Here is a 7,420-nt window from a genome sequence, read left to right as displayed (position 1 = left end):
ATCAGATCAGAGGGAGAGAAAGAGAAACTCACCGCTACTCAGATCAGATCAGAGGGAGAGAAAGAGAGAACCTCACCAGCGCGGCCAGGGGCTCGCGCCGGCCAGCGTCGCGCGCGGCCAGGGGCTCGCGCCGGCCAGCGTCGCGCGCGGCCAGGGGCTCGCGCGAGTCCCAGGCCGCGGCGACCCAGGCTCGCGCGAGCCCCAGGCCGGCGCGAGCCCCTGGCCGCGCGCGACCCAGGCTCGCGCGAGACCCAGGCCGCGCGCGACCCAGGCTCGCGCGAGACCCAGGCCGCGCGCGACCCAGGCTCGCGCGAGACCCAGGCCGCGCGCGAGCCCCAGGCCGGCGCGAGCCCCTGGCCGCGCGCGACCCAGGCTCGCGCGAGACCCAGGCGGTTTCTGTTTCTGGTCATGCCGCGCGCCTGGGTCTCCGATCTCGATCTTCTCTCCCTTTCTGTTTCTGATTTTCTTTTCTTTTTTTCTTTTCTCTGGTTTTTCTCTGATGCTCTTCTTTTTTTTCTCTGGGTTTTTCCTCTGATGCTCTGGTGTTTGGTCTGAGTTGGTGCTATTTGTAGGCGTTAGAAATCGAGTCTTAGAGACTCGATTTCCATGTGGATGCCAAGTCACGCCTCTGCCACATCAGAGCTGATCCAAGCTACAAACCGAGTCTGAAAGACTCGATTTTGAACGCCAAAATCGAGTCTTTTAGACTCGAGATGCTAGTATGCTATTATGTTTCTAAACAAAGCCAACTAACTATATACTTAGTATTTTAGGGCTAGTTGGCCATTTTGGCCGCTCCGTCCATGATGGGGGAAGTATCTTTTAACTTTTCTTATTTGGTTTGGTATGAGAAAACTTACTTTTATTTTATTTTATTTTATTTTTTTTGAGAATCTGAGAAAACTTACTTGGTTTGGTGTGAGAAAACAACTTCATCTCACACCAAACTAAATAAAGAATGTCAAGAAATAGATTTCCTGTGATTAAATTTTTTTTTGTTTTCCTAATATTACCAAAAACAGAAAATCCGAAATCCTATCTTTAGATAAGTTTTTTTATTGAAGCAAACGTGTGAGAAAACAACTTCATCTCACACCAAAGTAAATAAAGAATGTCAAGAAATAGATTTCCTGTGATTAATTTTTTTTTTGCTTTCCTAATATTACCAAAAACAGAAAAATCCGAAATCCTATCTTCTAGATAAGTTTTTTTATTGAAGCAAACGGAGCATTATAAATGCTTCAAACCATCTTTCTTGTACTCATTGTCATTAAGTACTTCAGTACTTCACCATCAAGCCATTAACATCATGGAATTGTTCTTTCTTTCCTTACAAAGGCTTCCAACCATCTTTCTTGTACTCATTGTCATTCTCTCTTTGTCACTGCTTCTAAAACAAAGAAAAGTCAAGAAAGCATACAACCTTCCCCCAGGCCCTCCAAAGCTTCCCATCATTGGCAACCTCCATCAAGTTGGAAAGCTCAACCATAGATCCCTATGGAAACTGTCTCAAAAACATGGCCCTGCCATGCTGCTACAACTCGGACAAATGCAAACTCTTGTCATCTCATCTCCACAAATGGCCAAAGAGGTGTTAAAAACCAATGACACTGAATGTTGCACTAGGCCTATCTCATATGCCCAACAAAAGCTCACTTACAATTTCTTAACCCTAGCATTTTGTCCCTACAATGATTCCTGGAAAAATATGCGTAAGATTTTCAGGATAGAGCTTCTCTCTAAAAACAGGGTGCAATCCTTTGAGTACAAAAGGAAAGCCAAGATTGTAGAATTAGTTAACTCTATCACTCAAGCTTCGCCGAATCCAATTGACCTTAGCGAAAAGGCACTCCCTTTGGTATACTCAGTTATTTGTCAAATAGCATTTAATAAAAACTACGAAGAAATTGAGGGACATAAATTTAAAGAGTTTGTTCAAGAAGCCATGAAGCTATTTGGCATGGTTGCGACCTTGGACATGCTTCCATGGCTTGGGGGGATTATGGATGCATTAACTGGGCTTCCACGACGAATTGAGTACTGCCATCGTAGATTTGATTCTTTTTTTGAAATGTTGCTCAAGGACCATCTTGATCCAGCCAAGCAGAGGTCAGAGCAAGACATTATTGATGTTTTGCTAAGCTTGTCAAATGATGAAAAGGTTCATTTTAGTCCCAACAAAGAAAACATCAAAGTAGTTCTCATGGTAAGACGTGCATGGCAGGTGGCACTTGTTTCCCACACTTTATTTTTTTTCTTTTATGGAATTACGATACACACCTTTTTTTTTTGTGTCATGCCCAGCTAATCCAAATTATTAGCATAGAGTATTATGTCTATCCAATATATATTCTTTATTAATATATTAATAGTTAAAATTAGGTACTATGGAACAGTTAAAAAAATAGTGTACCATAATTACTATTCCAGAAGTATTTTGTCACGGTCCAAATCCATGGAACATGAATTTTGATGCATGACTAACTTGCTGAACTTATATCACTCAATAAACATGATTAATTTAAACATAATTCACAACTCCAAATAAACAATGCTATTAATGAATCTCTTACAATAACTAAAATCCACAAATTTAGAATAATCTCCAAAATACTGTGAAATCTAAAGCGGGAAAAAAAAATAACTAATAATCTTTTAAGATTTCAAGTATTATTGACTTCGCCTAAAACTCCCACGCTCTACTTTGCACCTTACGAAACAATCCAAAGGTTCTGTTCCCCAACTAAACTTTAATCTGAAAAATTGTAATTGATGGGATGAGCCACACATCCAGTAAGTAATTATATAGAATACATAACAGAATAGAGTTAAGCAAAACACGAGTATTTTGATTTTTTTCACAACTCATTCAACGATATCAAAAATAATTATTCCAAAACATATAATAAATCACTTAATACATATGTAGTCGCATCTTAAGGTCATTTGAATTTACATACATATAGTTGATCAGAGCACAGTTTCACATATACACATTACATATTCTCACATACAATCATGTGAGCGGATACCAACATCTAACCCCTACTGGTGAGGGATCAACACATATTCTCACATACAATCCTGTGAGCGGATTTACACATATAGCTGATATATCTGATCAATTCTAAAACACTTTTTGAGTCACATATCACAAGGCAAAGTTTACACAAAATATAATAATTTTCTTAGTATTAATAATTTCCTTTCAAATACAGAGGCATATCAAAGATCACAATATCGAATAGAATATAAATCAAAAGATGCTTGACTCTCTTAGGGAACGAATAGAGACTGAGAAGTTTATGTAAATATATATTACAATTCTTGAGTAAATTTGAAAATTAAATTTGCTAAAAGAAACATTTTAAATACCATTTGGAGAATAAGAATATGACCTTGAAATCACTTGGTTTTAACAAATTTAAAGAACAAGAACCTTTTTAGAAAACTTCCATTGAAACTCAATTATTTACGGAAAATAGTTTAGTTTAGAAATCGCCTTTAAAATGAGATTTGGACATTCGAAACTTATTTAAAATTCGAAGTATCTCTTTAAAATATTATTTAATAGTTGAAATTTCTCTTTCAATGATACAAAAATACTTTTGACAAACTTTAGAAATATAATTTTGAAATACAAGACTTTTGAAAACTTTTAACTTCTAAGAACCTAATGGACAAAACTTGCGCATATTATGCATAATTACTTACCTCTCTTGCTAATATATCCAAACACAGCCGAGCACTTTTAGTCTTCCGTAAGCTCTAAACAGAAAATTACTTTAATCAATAAGCATGAAAATCCATTATCATAAACTACTTCCTAAAAAACACTATAATCCTCCATAACCTTCTCTTTTTCCTAGAGTCACAATATAGGCATAATTTTTTCCCATACGTAGAAACATCTAATCCGAATATACCTATTAGTTATTCTATAACAATCGACCAATATATCAAATATCATATTAAACCAACTACAAGACTTCATGTTATTATTGAACACCGGCTTCTCTTTAGGGTCAATCCTAAACTAGTAATACAATCGAAGTATTCAAAGTCTAGTCTAGTCCTTCATACCAAATCTTTCACGCACTAAAGTATAATAACCGAATTATTCATGGCAGCGATACACTTGAACAGATATTCTATTCATCTTGAATCATAGGCCAAATACTATATGACAATAGCTTTAATAAAAACTATAGATCTGCCCCTGACAAGACTAGGAAATGATTACCTGATGAGAGATCAATCTTTGAGCGCTAACTATAGTCTATAGATGACGCCTCCAACTGTCCATGCTCTTTTCTTTTTTTTTTTCTTTTTTCTTTTTCTTTTTTTTGGTTAATGCGTATAATGAAGAAACCCTAGAGCCTTCCAAGATTTTATAGCTTCTAATTAACCTCAATTTAAGGTATTATTAACTATTGGCCTATTTAGGTAAGCTAGAATTCCAAGGGATTCCAATAACTCTTAGACTTGTTATCCAAAAAGGTTTTTATTCTCTCAGCCTTTTCCTTAACTGATATGGAGAATAATGCTTTAATTCCTTCATCTTTCTATAACTGAAACAAAATAAATGAGGACTACACATTACCTAATTGTGTAGTCTATTGTTTCATCTCTTACTTGGTAGTAATCTTTGTTGGCCACAAAATTACACCTCACATGTAGCATATCCAAAAACTATGTAAATAATCCTATCATGACACTACATGTTTATCCACATCACTTGTCAAAGCTAAAATAATAATATTAATAATGATGATAAAATCGGGGTATTACATATTTAAAATTTGACCTCCTTCCAAATGTAAAGACATGAAATTAAATCCCTCAAAGTGAGAATGAGATTTAAAAGGTTAGAGTTTATTTCATATTTCAAAATTCATGTTTATCAAGATCCAAACCTAATTACGGATTTAGTCTTAGACCGGCATGCTAATACTAACTTAAACCACATAACTTGAAAGTTTTTTTTTTTTTTTTTTTTTAACAACATTACAAGAAAATATAAGTGGCTACATGTTACTACTTTCTAAAGTTTCCATAATCTATTTAAAGGGATTTATAGCAATGAGATATCATACACATTAATCTAATAACTAAAGAGCTCAAACTACTTAAGAGTTAAAATAATAATAATTATTATTATATAATCTCCCTAAATTAATTATATAATTTGGTTTAGTGAAAAACATGTGTCACCTCTTGATTTTAAGTTATCATTAGTGGAGTTGGACATGAAACACATGCATGAGGGCTTGATTTAATTGGATTTCACATGACACACATGCATGAGGTTTTGGTGCTAGTGTGTTCCAAATGTCTGCTTTTGAGTGGATCACTATGGGTAGTGCATGTAAAATTACTTATACAACATAAAATTACTATGAAAAAAACAAAAACAAACGCACATAAAGTTACTCAGTTTTCTACATCACCTATGATTCTAAAAATTTAGTAAATTTTTAGCTTATTCTTTTCATTTTCCAAAGTGTACACACAAGTTGCATGTTCCATGAGGAGCTAATTTAGAATTTTTTTTGTTTTGTTTTCATGTGTGTATATGTAGGACATTGTTCTCGGTGGAGTAGACACAAGTTCTATAACAATTGTGTGGGCAATGACAGAGCTTGTTAGGACTTAGGAATCCAAGAGTGATGAAAAAAGCCTAGGCAGAAATTCGAAGCTATGTTGGAACGATCCCGTATGTGGATGAAAGTGAGTTAGAAAATCTTCACTATCTAAAAATGGTGGTGAAGGAGACTCTAAGGTTGCACCCTCCAAGTACACTTTTGCTTCCTCGTGAGGTAATGTCACATTTTTAAGATTGGTGATTATGATATTAGTCCAAAAACAAGAATCTTGATTAATGTTTGGGCTATTGGGAGAGACCCAAACACTTGGAAGAATCCAAATGAGTTTTATCCTGAGAGGTTTGAGGACAATGCCATTGATTTTACGGGTCAAAATTTTGAACTCCTACCATTTGGGTCCGGTAGGAGGATATATGTGTCCGGGCATTACAATGGCATCCGCTGTAGTTATGGTTACATTGGCAAACCTATTGTACCGTTTTGATTGGAAACTGCCAAACGGGATGAAGATTGAAGAGAGAAGTTGTAAGCGTGGAAGAGGGTGTTGGCCTTAACATTTATAGGAAGTTACCTCTTTACCTTGTGCCTATTATATATGATTTTGAAAAGACTTTGGAACAATGAAGTTCTAGGTTTAATGTTTTTTTTTTTTTTCCACATTTAAAATTAAGTATGTAACTTCATTTATTCGATCATAAAATATATGAAGGAACCTCAAAATATAATTGTCAGTAATAAAAGAATTTTGGCAGTAATAAAAGATTTCTAAACGTAGTGGTTAAATATTCTTCTAATTTTATGTAGAAGTGATGTAATATTCGGAACAAGTCAAGTTCATATACCCCAGATTCCGTGGAACGAAAATCTAGCATAGCTCACGCAATTTGGATTACAATAATTTAAGAACAAATATGTAAGCAGTGACTAAATATATTCCTTTTAAAAAAAAATTATTTAAAGGTTGGTTGAAAGCCAAATTAGTTGAAGGCCCAAATTAGTTATTTAACTTATAGTTTACTATATTGATTGTGTTAAATGGACATTTAATTTCTTCTTCTTCTTATTTTTCCCCTCTTTTTACCAAATAAACACCCTTAAGATTTTCATCCCAACTAAAAAATTAAAGAGTCTTCACAACACTATAAGTATATTAAATGATTAAACTAATCCTATTCTACATGAAACTATATTACCAAAATTTCAAGAAGTTTCAATTATTATTTTACATAAAATTCAATTAATAAAAATCCTATTTTATATTATTTTAGTAATCTACCTTTTTTTGAATCATTTTAGTAATCCCTTTCAAAAAAAAAAAAAAAAAGAATCATTTTAGTAATCTACCATAATTTACTGTTTTGAAGAAGAAGAAAAAATCTAACACTGTAGAAAAGGCTTCCATCATATAACTTAAAAAAAAAAAAAAAAAAAAAAAAAAAAAAAAAAAAAAAAAAAAAAAAAGATCTTACATTATAGGCTTCCATTATATTATTAGCTGATTTTTGTTAAGAGTTTTATGGTTGCTGATCTCCCACATAAGAAAAGACCCAATTCATAACTCTGTGCTATATGCGAAAAGAGAAAAGAAATCAAGATAAAATTTTATTATTTATTAACTATATTGATTATTATAAATAAATAAATAAAAACTATATTGACCAATTTTGATAATATTTGTTTATATGAAAATAAACTCTATCAGGCTCTACATTAAGCGAATCCTAACAAAAGATCTTTATGGAAAAAATGTTAGCATCTGATATCCCACCAAAAAGAGACATCTTTAAATTCCTAAAAAGCTCTATAAGGAAAAT

The 7,420-nt window shown here is 33.9% G+C and overlaps 1 pseudogene; it reads left to right on the top strand.

Moving 5' to 3' along the window:
* Positions 1 to 1,309: 1,309 nt before the first annotated feature.
* Positions 1,310 to 6,230, top strand: LOC126728391 (cytochrome P450 71B34-like; annotated as a pseudogene).
* Positions 6,231 to 7,420: the final 1,190 nt, after the last annotated feature.

The sequence above is a fragment of the Quercus robur genome, chromosome 5 (genome assembly GCF_932294415.1).
Source record: "Quercus robur chromosome 5, dhQueRobu3.1, whole genome shotgun sequence".
Classification (NCBI taxonomy): domain Eukaryota; kingdom Viridiplantae; phylum Streptophyta; class Magnoliopsida; order Fagales; family Fagaceae; genus Quercus; species Quercus robur.
Note: the sequence above shows the minus strand (reverse complement) of the source record. Positions and strands in the feature narration are given on the sequence as shown.